The 13,947-nt window shown below is 30.0% G+C and overlaps 1 pseudogene; it reads right to left on the reverse strand.

The window, feature by feature from the left end:
* Positions 1 to 7,216: 7,216 nt before the first annotated feature.
* Positions 7,217 to 13,479, reverse strand: LOC112679978 (annotated as a pseudogene).
* Between the last annotated feature and the right edge of the window lie 468 nt (positions 13,480 to 13,947).

A 13,947-nucleotide genomic window follows, 5' to 3' on the forward strand; every position in this document is an offset into this window, starting at 1 on the left:
ATTGTATGTACAATTCACAATAATTATATTTCACTTTGAGGCAAAATAGATTGATCAAAAATTGTAATGAATGGTATGAATAATAAATAAATTTCAGTTTCTAGGCCAATGTATTCTACATAATGCATAGTGCACTCTTGATCAGATAAGTATTAAGTATAATCTATCAAATTTAAATAAATAATTCGATAAGTTTTTAAGCATAAAATAATATGTGTATGTTCAAGATCTATTGAACCCAAACTTCTCACCTATATTTAGATACGTTTCTCATCCACCAAGAAGTCGCTCAGTAAAATTTAATTATGAAATGAATCCTTCGATATATTACTCATATTACAACTTATGTAACAAATGAGACAAGACAAATTAAAAAAATAACGTTATATTATAATTTATATCATTATAATTAGCATGGAAATAATATTACATGATTCATGGATATTGAACTTTTATTCATAGTTTTATTTTACCATGAGTATTTTGTTAAGATACACTATACCATAATCAACGATCACAGGGTAAATTTAATTTCCTGGGCAAATCTATCCAAAAATCAGTTTTTGTACAGTACGCGTGCACAATAATTTTTGCGTTATTAACTTTTTTTTTATTTTTTGTCAAACATTTTACTATAAAACACCCGTTGAGTTGATTATATTTTTAATGGTACTGCTGTGTTATATGTTCCCGGAATATTTTAAAGTAATGCAGCGTGAAATCAATACCATATTCTGTGCTTTAAAATTCTTAAATCAAAAACTCGTCAATCGAATTAACGAAATTGTATTAATACAAATTAAAATATTAATTTCAAAATAAAATATAATTTCAAATTTCAAAAAATTATAAAAATGTAATTTAAATCTAACATTATATAGGTTCTATAAAGTATATACTCCATAACATAAATAAATTAAATATCAAAATCTTTATTTTATCTTCATACGGTATATTTGTTAAATATGTAAATCTTGATTTTATCACATTGAAAAAATAATTTCTGACTAAATTGAGCGAGATATTTTTTTATTAGTATAAAATATAACATTTTTAAAGAGCATTATGATGAAGCTTAAAAGTTTATTTTAACGTCACTAATTAAACGGATCTTAAACTTTTTTCCTATCCGTATTTCATCTTAAAGTTTTAAAAATATTTAGTGGTTATTTGAAAAAATATCCCTTTTAAATCATTTGTAAATAAATAATATATAGAGAGCTTATTAATTCGATATAAATATATAATAAACTATGATATTTTATTTAAACCAATTTTTCGGTGCAAACCATTTGCACCCATCACATATTTTTTTAACGCATTAAAAATCATAACCAATTTGCACCCGAAATATTTTTAATAAAAATGTATTAAACCCGTACAACGTTGCTAAACTGTACTCTGGAATACAAGAAATATTTTTTAAAGTTAATACTATTGTACATATTATTTATCAGTTTTAACTATTTTTAATTTTTACGTCACAATCTCTTGTATGCGTAGTGCAACTTTACACAAACTACAAATCCTTAACTAGAGTATGATACGTGAGTTGCGAGTGTATAAAAATGGATTTTAATATAGTTAATCAGGGTTTGAAACAGCTCCTGGAAAAATTGGTTACCTGGTCTAGAGAACCCGGAAATTTTTTCGGAACCAGTTGCCGGTCTTCGTGGTTTTTAGAAATAGTGGTAATCGATTACCAAAATAACTATAACAAATGGGACTATCGATTATCTGTTTGAAAGCAGTTTTAAATCATCAAACTTACCGATAACCATTATCTAACTGAAAGATTAAGATTGATTGCATAACTACAAGAAACCGGTCTAGGACATCTCGGCGTGGCCATTTCGGCGTGGTCGTCTATTAACTTTAAAAGGTATTACTTGTATTCCAAAGTACAATTTAGCAACGTTGTACGGGTTTAATACATTTTTATTAAAAATATTTTGGGCGCAAATGGGTTATGATTTTTAATGCGTTATAAAAAAGATGTGATAGGCGCAAATAGTTTGCACCGAAAAATTGGTTTAAATAAAATATCATAGTTTATTATATATTTATATCGAATTAATAAGCTCTATATATATTATTTATTAATTTTATTAAAATGGCTTACGCCGAAATGGCCACGCCGAGGTGTCCGGGTCCATCAAGAAATATCTTCGTATCTCATCTCTAAAAAACTACTCTCAAATATAATGCAGAAATAAGCGATAGTGCCTCCAAAACATAACCATAATATTACTGACTCTTGATTAATCGTCCACGTTAGTTTTCTTATGATTTATTCAAGATTTTACCAAAGTTAATAATGTACATCGTACTCGATTTATTTATTTGTTGAAATCGTTTGTGATACAGTGTGTCTGTTTACGCGAAATTGAATATCATTTCATATAGAACGTCCGGAGTTCCAAGAGACAAAAACACCCACAAGCGCTTTAGCTTCAAAAATAATTAAAAATTTACAGCACTCACAACAACTAGAAACCCACCCATCACTGCTAATGGAACGATTTATTTCCAGAACACGCGCCTTGGCGTAGTTTTTCGAGCTGAAAAGTTTTAAAAACTCAACAACTTCTAACTGCAGTACATTATAAGACACTTTTCGTTCTGGGCACAATGGAAGTTAAATAAACACAAGCCCATCTCTATTATTGTAAAAATAATAAACCCTAACACGGTAATAAAATTATCTCAGTCAATCATTATTATTTTCAATATTATCATGTTAAATGTAATTTACAGTTTGCATGTATTTATATTAATTATATTTGGCATAGTTTGATGGGGTGGTAGATTGGTTGCCAGGCAGCAATCATAGGTTAAACAATTTACACTAGTTTTCTGACGGGTGATCATTCAATAATTAAATGTCACTGCACATCTTACAAACATGTACCTACTAATGATTTTCTCGAGAAACACGTAAAATCAAATAAACCACACTTGTCTTAGCAAGTTTATGACTTTCACTTATCAAAGTAATATTGAACGTTTAATCGTTTATCATCATTATCAGACGTAAATTACACTCGATAAACAATCAACCAAAAAAATTTAATTTGGTAAATCCTGGAAATCCTGGATATATAAATGTTACATTTGACAATTCACTCAACTTGTAAAGATTGAACATTCTAAATCTGATGACAGGATGTGTATTTTAAATTATATTAAATTTCCAACCTATTGAGCATTCAATTTTAAAACATAAAATAAACATTTTGTCGGGTTTATGTCACATGTGGCATGTGTAAAAATATTGTTGCTTAATATTTTTACTAAATGTTTAAAATGTTTGTTTTTTAAACTCATCGATTATTGACTAATAATACTATCAACTACCAATATTAATTCAAATAACATATAGCCTGTGTTTAAATAATATTGAAATACTAAAAAATATACTAGTCTTTATAAGAAGTACTCTCAAGAAGTATCTTTTTTTTTATCTGGATAGAAATGTATTTATTTTGAATATTTATCTAGATAGATTTAGTTATCTTTTATCTTTATCTAGTTACATTTTGAGGTATTATCTTATATTTATTTATATATAAAAATATTTGTATAATCCCTATACTGGGTACAAACAATCAGTGGGAAATATTGAAAATCTCTGTACGTTATAAATTTTTTATTAAGCGTAAAACTAAAAATACACTGGAATTCAGGCATAATTTATTTTGAAATTGATTATATTTATCAACAAACGACAGTCTTCTCTCGCACCCGTCTAAGTAACAATAAAATCGATAAAGGCAAATAATGAAACGAGCATAATGGTGATCACCGGAGTAGACGCCCTGTGGTTGTAAAAAAAAAAAAATGTAACGTAAACTAAGAGGTATAAAATATTAATACAAATTTGATGAAATAAAATTAAATGTTACGCGCATAAAAGTAGTATCTATAATAATCGATATCGACATTGGAAAGCTTTTAAACTCGAGCAATATTTATATGCAGTGTTGTAGTGTAAGCATTATTGAGTACCAAAATTATATTTCGTTTAATAACAGTACATACATTTGTAATAGCTTTAAAACAGAGTCGAAAATAACTCGTAGAAAAATGTTAAAAATTAATATTCAATAGGTTGTGGATTATAGATGTAGTAAAATCAGTATTTTATCGAAGAGTATTTTTTAATAAGCAATAAAAAATTAATAATAGAAAAACTATTTTTAGCTTATGATACACGAATATTATATAGTAAAATTTATTTCTGAGAAAATTAACCATTCTTAAAACTACTTTTAAAATAAAACCAAAAATACTTTTTTGTAAAAAGAAAAAACTAAAAACTTTTCCAATCTTTATAAAGTTTGGGGGACTTACATAATTTCTGAGTGTGCAATAACCATTTTTTACCAATATTATTGCCAGTTGTTAGCCGTAAACACTGAAGTTCTATAACTGCTAATGAGTATATTTCAAAATAAAAGCCGTATCTTTTACACATACACTTATTTAAGATCATAGTGCTAGCAGCCAAATTTAAAATTAAAAAAAATAATAATAATTCTGTTAAAATACGAAATAATTCAAATGTCCATAAATTTAATAATATTGTAAATATTATAAAACGTACTTTTCAATTAATGAAACATAAATCAAAAAATAAGATTACAAAACGTGGATACTGTGGAAAAAGGATTATCTATAACAGCGTTTTCCAACCTATAGATCACGACTAGTGCCGGATAAAATATATAAAAAATTACTAATCAATAAATATAGTAACAAACGTAGTGGTCCAAAAATGAAAATAGTTGACCAAAATGAACTATTTTCATTTTTAAAGCTCTATTTAATAAAAAATATAATTTCTTTATTTGTCATATCTAAGAGTCTAAATGGCTCGTGAAAAGCCCCCCCAAAAAAAAAAAAAATCTGTCATATCTATTATAATAATATATACATAATTAATTGTATCTTGTAGATAATTTTTATTACCTCGATAAGATATTTTACCACTAATCATTATATCAAACGTTATAGTTAGTCAGTTTTCATCGTACATGATTACGTGCTTATGTGTTAATAAAATTGTTTTAAAAAATAACCGAAAACTATAATAGCACAAATTGTATGTAACAATTCTTAAGTTTTACTTATTGTCAATAGTAATAAATTTAAAAAATCTAGGAAAGTAAATCTGGTAATATAATGTAACGTTGTACAATAAAATACTGTTTAGCAAGACTAATTAAAAATGTAAATTCAACTGTGAGTAAAAATTTAATTCATAACTATGATATGAATGAAAAAAAGTCAACTTATTCCGAAATTCGTGTAAAAAAAGAGCCAGATACATGACTGATCGTTAAATTAAAATTATACATTCTGAAATTACAAATAATAGTTTTGACACGTTAGATTACAAAGACGTTAAATTAATTCGTGATAAAATGTACCTTCGTAGAAACATACAAAAAAAAAAAATTTCAAAAAATATTGTAGAAGTTCAAGAATATTTACGATCAGAATATATTTTATCATCTAAAGGCGAATCAATGGTTCGATTAATGATATAAAAAAAAAATATTGTAGTTTTTACACGTACTACAAATTTACAGTTATTAAGTTTGGTTAATACTATAATACTAGAAGTTAATACTACAAAATTAACGTTTTACTGCAAGGTTGCCAAATTTATGTATTATTGACACAAACAAGTATAATTAAATTTTATTAAGTGCAATCATGGTTTTTCGATGTAGGCGCAAAGACGGCCCTCTCACCCGGGTTTTTGGGTACCCGGGTAATATCCGCATCAAAACAAAAGCATTAGTCACGAACTAACATTGGGTCACAAAATATTTTTAATAGGTCGCTGTTCGTAAACTAATGTAAAGAAAAACATCTTAATTATCTTGTGTATATATAATATGACTTGTCCTGAGTGATTCATCGCCTATCCGGAACCACTGAAGCTATGAGTATGAAATTAAGACAGTAGTTTTGTTTCATGTTGTAGACATTTACTAAGAAAGGATTTGTAAAAATTCAACCCCTACAGAGGTTAAAAGGGGTAAAAATGAAAAAAAAATCACCCAGCCAGAACCGCTGAAGCTATAATTATAAAATTTAGCTAGTAGTTTTGTTTCATGATATACTGATTCCCTAAGAAAATATTTCCCAAAATTAAATCCCTAAAAGGGTTAAAAGATGTTTAACATAGAAAATGCAATTTCCAAGCCATATTTTCAGAAAGAAGGTTATAAGGGCTTATACATTACGAGTATATTTTGTAGGATTTTTTTGAATCCGAGCCTTTTCTGCTGAAGATACTTACATTGTTAATACATCAAGTACGACCATGACCAAGTATCATAGCCCTATAATATAGAGTACGTTATAATTTAATATGCTACATTTTATTTCAACATTTCTCCGATTAGAATTTTATTATACAATTTGTATTTGAAGTACTAAAATATACTAATTTTTGGCCAACTTCTAGTACACTCCAATACATGTGAAGTTATAAATATAAATAAAAGGATATATTTAAAAGGATAAACTGATATATCAACGCACAGCCTAAACCGCTAGATCTAGATACTTAAAATGTTGCACAGAATTTCCTTCTAAATTGTAGGCAAGCACACAGAAAATATTTTTTTAATTCGATCCATAAAGGGATGAAAAAGTGATTAAAAGTTTGGATATATACACAACCCAAATCGCTAGGTCTAGAAACTATTTTTTAATTATTTTATTATAACACAATTATATTTACACGATGTACATAGTATAATAATTAATATTTTAAATGCACTAACCAAATAATAAATAACAGATAGTGTATTTGTGTTATGTAATATATGCTTATGTGTGATTTCACTATTATCGGAATTTTACTTCTACACCAAGTTACATCCAAAAGGAGTTTAACACACAATCATTTTCCCGGGCAACGCCGGGTAATTCAGCTAATCAAAATATATTTATCAGAATTAAGTTTGAAGGCAAGGGCTAAGCCAGGATTTTTTCTAGGGGGAGGGGGGCACGTAAGCATTGAAAACACATTTTTAAGAACTTTATCTAACAGTTATTTATTAATTATATAAATTTTATTTTTATCTAAACTCAATTTTCATATTATCTAATACAACTTTAAACTTTAAAGCAACGTTAAATGTCGTGAATCCAAAGCAAAACGATTTAAAATGTCTTCCTCAAATGTTTTTTGTTTTTCTAAAACTAATTTTTTGTGTACGCTTAACATACAAAGACCAGCAAATGAAATTTAAATACAACTTTACTATATAATTTTTCATAAAAGTTAAAAGTTATATATTTTTTTATACACATTCTAGTTTTTACCATTCAAACAATTTTCCGCCATTGTTGAACGCAGCCACGTTTTGACTCTTCTAAGTGTACTAAACGATCTTTCAATCGTACTTGTTGTACATGATAATGCTAAGGTGATATGGAGAGCTTGTTTTATTATTGGAAAAAAGAAGCCAGTTTCTTTGACTACTTCACACAAATCAAGGGATTCAAGTTCTTTATTTGATAATTGCTTATCTCTCCGATGATTATACCATAACTCAGCTTCATCGTCAAAGTTTTGTAGACTGTAATAGTCGGTAAAAATTTGAGTTTTCTTTTTAAAATCTTGAACATTTATTTTTAGCATATTTGCAGGATGTTATAGAAACAGTAAAAAAGCTGGCAAATTGTCATCGTGAAATCGGCGTTCTATCGAAGATATAAAAAAAATTTAGGTACGATATCAATAATGATATTTTCCAAAACTCAATTTCATTTGTCGAAGGCGGATTTGTCGAAAGCGGATGCGAGCGATTTCTTTGTCGTTCTGTAATTCTAGGTTTCTGAAACGTAACTCCTATAATTTGCGCTAATGATTGAAAATCTGCTAAAAGATTTTCAATTTCATCTTAAGCATGAGAAATGTCTAAATGTTTTACTTGTAGAATATTAGCAACAGGCTCTAATAAAGCTGAATATTTTGATATAAGAACTAAACATAAAATGAATTTTTTTTTTTTTTTTTTTTATTATTATAATCAACGCCGGACAGCTTTTACAAAATTACAGACAAGAAGTACATAGATAACAGTAAAAAAAAAAACATGTACAATATATATAAGACGCGTAACTTATACTAATTTAATATTAGAGAGAAGAAAAAGAATTAGTAAGTAAGTAAAACCAAAAAAAAAAAAAACAACATGGTGTAAGTTATGTGAAAATGAAAAAATAAAAATAAAAAATGTGAGCCTTCGTACTTCATGTGGCTTAGTAGTCTATATGATTATTTGCATTATGCATCATCCTTATAAGTGGGGCATTCCTGGAGAAGTTTGATTTATTAGTGGGTATATAAAAATTACACTGAAGCCTAGTGTTACTAGGAATACGAAAGCTAAGTTCTCCAAGTAGTCTTGGGGCATCAACTTGACCTTCGATCAGACGCTGAATAAAAGTGATATCAAAATTATCACGCCTTACAGAAAGGGGAATTAGTCTCAGAATTTGGCTTACTGGCCCATAATCATGTGGCGGATGAGGAATGTTGAGGCAATAACCGGTGAAACGCATAAAACTGTTTTGTACACGATCAATCCGAGAAATGTCAACTGTGGTATATGGTGACCAAACAATAGACCCATATTCAATGACCGAACGGACTAAAGCATTATAGAGAGCTAGAAGGCAGTTGGCAGAACTAAAATTAGTAGAGTGACGCCTTATGAATCCCAAAGCACGAAAGGCTTTGCTGGTCATATAATCAATATGAGGGCTAAAATTAAGAGAAGGTACAAATAAAATGCCTAAATCATAGACCTGGCTAACACGTTGAATAGATATACCATCAAGTCTATAGTCAAAAGATATCACTGCCTTAGAGCGATAGTAAGTCATGACTTTACATTTAGAGATATTAAGAGATAAATTAAACGTACTACACCAATTGGTGAATTTATCAAGGGTGTTCTGGAGAGTGAGGCAATCATTATTTGAGGTAATCGTGTGAAAAATTTTAGAATCATCAGCAAAAAGTAGGAAACGACAAGGGGAAACAACTGAGCACATAGTGTTAATGAAAATATTAAATAATAAGGGACCTAAATGGCTACCTTGTGGAACACCGGACGATGCACCGAAGAGATCAGATGACTTCCCGAAGAGGTTGACAAATTGTCGACGGTCACTAAGGTAAGAACTAAACCATGATAAAAGTGGCTCACCAACACCAAGTCTGTCGAGGATATAAAGAAGTGCATTGTGGTCTATGGAGTCGAATGCTTTAGAAAAGTCAGTATATATCACATCAACTTGATTACCTAATTCAAACGCCGCATGAAGGTAAGAAGCAAAAACTACATGACTAGTCGCAGTCGAACGACTTGGAAAGAACCCATGTTGGTCAATTGATAAGGTGGTTAAGAAAGAACGTTCGATTCGTTTCAGTACTATAGACTCAAACAGTTTACCCAGGAGAGGAAGACCGGAGATGGGTCTATAGTTAGCGACATCAGCCGGATTCCCAGATTTGAAAATTGGCGTAACACGACTTATTTTCCATAAAGAGGAGAAAACACCTTCTGTAAGTGATTTATTAAAAATAAAGTGACCGGTAAACTGAGAGAGGCACGGCAGTGATACAAAAGGTTAGCAGAAATGCCATCCGGACCAGAACTATGAATCTTTGAAAGAGAGTTAAGCGCTGTATTAACTTCATCAATCGATATAGATAATTTAGAAGGGAGGTGTGAAAATTGGTTGTTTGTAAACTCATCGGATAAATCATTGCAGGTAAATCGTGAGTCACTATAAACAGATGAGAAATGAGAAGCAAACAAAGAAGCAACTTGGTCACTGGAGGCCTTAGACTCCCCAAGATGAACCTCATCTGGTATTGTAGAGACACCACGTTTACTACGAACAAATTTCCAAAATGATTTAGGATCTACACATAGACGATTCTGTATGTTACGCAAATAGTAACTAAAGAGACACCTCGATTCAAATTTACATTGGGCGCGTAGTTGAGAGAAGATTGAATAACGATTAAGACCACCTAACATTTTATATTGTTTATGCGATTGTTTTTTCATAGCGAGAAGTTTCTTAAGCTTACTTGAGACCCATATAGAAAAAGTAGAGTTCCGAAAATTTCGTAATGGAACGCATTCACGAATACAATCGAGCAGTTTTCTGTAAAAAATCAGCAGAAAGGTCAGCGGATTTTGTATCTAAGGCGTTGTACCAATCAGTGATCTCAAGTCTATGAATAATCCTCTCATAGTTAGCATTTTTGAAATCATAATATGTGTGTTGAGCGTCAAGCATAGGAAGGGCTGAAGGAACGGGACAGGAAATAGACAGTGCTGGGTGGTAAATGTCACATGGAACTAATAAATCTGTGGCCTGCTGGACTATGGTGGATTCATTACTAGAGAAAATTAGGTCAAGAAGAGATCCAGAGTTATTGGGAATTTGGTTCTTCTGGACGAAGTGAAGGAAACTAAACTGATCGCCTACAAGACGGACCTTATCAGTTATATTACCTGTATAGACAAGACCCGAACCACAGATGGACCACTCAACATTGGGCAAATTGTAGTCACCACATACTAAACCAAGATCAAAATTATAAGATCTCCATACCTGGTCTAAGGCCTCAGCATGACTCTCATACACAGACAAATTTGTACCAGGAGGTAAATATACTCCAGCTAAAAATACTGAGAGACCACCGGCTAGAGTGAGGCGAACAAAAACTTGCTCACAAGTGTCAAATGAAGTCGTAATTAAGGTTGGTCTTAGCTCTTTCTTGACAGCAATTAATGAACCTCCTCCTCGACGACAGTTATTTGTGCGTACATTTCTGTCACACCTAAAGATTAAATACCCATCAAAACATAATTCAGAATTAGAGATATCATCCGAAAGCCAAGTCTCAGTAAGAATATAAGCATCATAAGATAATAAAATAAAATTGGTTCGGAGATTAAACAATTTACTACGAAGGCCACGCACATTTTGGTAGTAAATTTTAAAACAATGATCAATATTAGGCATAACATTAAAATTATTAAACTTATGGTAGGGTATAGAAGAAAAGTTAGTTTTAATATTATTAAATTTAGATAAAAATGAGTTAAAGGTAGAATGAGAAAAACGGCAAAAGGTACAACAAATATTATTTTTACAAAAAACATGCAAACCAGAGTTGAAATCCGGAACTAATGCAAATACTGAGTGGAACTCGGTCGATGATTGCTTCCTCCTCTGGGGTTCATGTTTTTTGGACCGGTTTTAATCACAGAAGGTACACCATTGACATATGAAATAGTAAAATCTGAAGAGCCAATTTTGGATTTTACGTTGAAGATCGGAATGAGCTTTACGCAAAAGTTCCCGTTCTAGCGTGGTTTTGTCCCGAACAATTCGAAAACCAGGTTCTGGTAGTAATCTATTACGCGTTTGTGAATTAAAATTTAAAATAAGATGAGAAGCATCGGCCTTGGATTGGCAGATTACCTTCAAAGGTCTCGGTTTATTCGCTTTACTATTCCCTAGGCGTATTAGTTTAAGATTGGTTGGTACAGGTATAGTTATTTTATCAAGAAGATTGCTAAGTGTACGAAGATCATCATTAAATCTTAAAGCAGCGGTGTTGGCAGCGGACTTAGGCACTCCATATGCAATTGCATTAAATTCGATTTTGCTTCGTTCAGTAGATTCACGAAATATCACAGGTTGAATCATTTACCACATTGTTCAGTTGAAATGCTGTTTTTTGTATTGCATAGTTGGCTTCTTTTGACAATTTTTCCAGTCCATTAACAATGTTAATAAAATTCTGTTTGAAAATTGCTATGCTTTTGTATTTATAAGACTACCTTGTTTTACAAAACGCAGAAATTTGGAGCACATATTTTCGTCTTAAAGTTGATTCGTGGAAAAAATTGAAGATGTATTTAATTGTAGCAATAGTGTTCCGAATTACAGGTACAAGGTTTAAATTATTTATAACTAAATTCAATTTATGACTTGCACAATGGAAATATAATGCATGTGTGTATTTTTTCGTAAAATAGATTGTACGCCATTATTTTTACCCGACATGGTTGCACAGCCATCGTAACCCTGTCCAATGAACTTTTTTGGATCAAGTCCCGAGTCTGTAATAAAATTATCTATTGTCAAAGCAATTGTTTTTGCATCCATTGCATCTAATTCTACAAAACCTAGGAATTCTTCACGGATTACTTGTCTTATTTCATCAAAAAATCGAATGCCGATTGAAAGTTGTTCTTTTCCTGATATGTCTTAATATTCATCTGCCATCAAGCTGTAAGCAGGCACCACTTTAGCATTCTTTAAAATATAGTCCTTGATTACCATTCCACATAACTAAATTATATCATTATATCATTTTGAATTTGTGGAAAAGTATAAGTAACATTTTTCTTACCTTCTTCCAAATGCTGTTTGAGACTTTGATCACCTGCTTTGATTGGAAAGTGAAGCAGAACTTAAAAAATTCCTATAAAAAAATTTGTAAATTTGAAAAAAAATTTTATTTGAATTAAAGGTAATAAACAAAAATACTAATTCAAATTTAAAGTAGTTTTTTTTATTAGTCAAAGCAAGTTACCTTTATCCGAATTTTTTCCCCTCAATGGTAAGCCGTGAACTCCGCAAAATGGAATGTTTAATATAATACATGAAATAATTTTCCTATTTTTTATGTCCCGACACCATCTTAACGTTAATAGGAATTTCTAATATGAAGCTTTTTGCTGATTGAACAGCATTTTGGTGCCATTGGTTGGTTATATGATTCTTACAGTATTCATGCATATGTTTATAACGTGTAAAAGTTTTAATAATAAATGATCCTAAAACTCCTGATACATTTATTGGGGAAATAAGACGCAATACAAACACAATGCGCCTTTTAATTTTTTAGAATATTTTAGCCAAGGAGAATATGTTTCCAACCAATCAGTCCTAAATATTCTTTTAGGATCATGAACGTCCTCTTTAAAATTGTAATTTTTCGACGGGATCCAACAATGTTTAAAAATTTCTATTTTTTGTGATGCTGTCATATGTAAAGATTGCCCAATCCATTCTCCTAAGTCATTTTCAAAACATTTTTCAGTAGTCAAAGAAGTCGACGGTGTAACTTCGACACTACTACATAAAGGTGCTTTTTTTTTACCGTCGCATTCAGAATTATCACTATCACTCATTTCAGCATGTTTTCTCTTCTGACCTACTGATTCTGAAAATAAATGAAAATAAGTTATTAAACTAATTGAAAAAAAAAATGAACAGAGGTTCCCCGGCGTCCGAAGGCAAAAATGTTTTAAAAACGTAAAAAGTTGTTGATCATAAATAGGTATAACTAAATACTGATAATATTATTTCAGAATAAGATTGATTTTTTAAATTATTATTTAAACTACACAATTACTAAATATTTAATAATTATTCCAAAAATTGTGAAAATTATTATTTTATATTTGAAAAAATGTAATCAAATAATTTTTTAAATAAATCAAAATATGATTTTTTTCGTATTTACGAGTCAAAAATTTTCTGATATCCATGAGTGAATGACTAATAAGCACTTTGTTTGTAATTTATTATTTAATTAATATTAATTATAATAACTAAAAACATTTCGTAGTTCGTATATTACATTTGTCCGTAAAAATTCACACGATGAACAGAATTACAGAAATGCAAGTAATTATAGGTACTTATACACTGCATACAGTATACCTTTATAATGGTATCATGCTCTAAATGTCTATAAATTGTTGATACAGTGTTATAATAATATTTCATCGAAAACATAATAGAAAACCTTTCTAAGAAAGATATACTTGTACGCGATAAGAATTATCGATATCTTCTCCCAGGGAAAAATGT

The sequence above is a fragment of the Sipha flava genome, unplaced genomic scaffold, assembly GCF_003268045.1.
Source record: "Sipha flava isolate LNK unplaced genomic scaffold, YSA_version1 171_pilon_pilon, whole genome shotgun sequence".
Classification (NCBI taxonomy): Eukaryota; Metazoa; Arthropoda; class Insecta; order Hemiptera; family Aphididae; genus Sipha; species Sipha flava.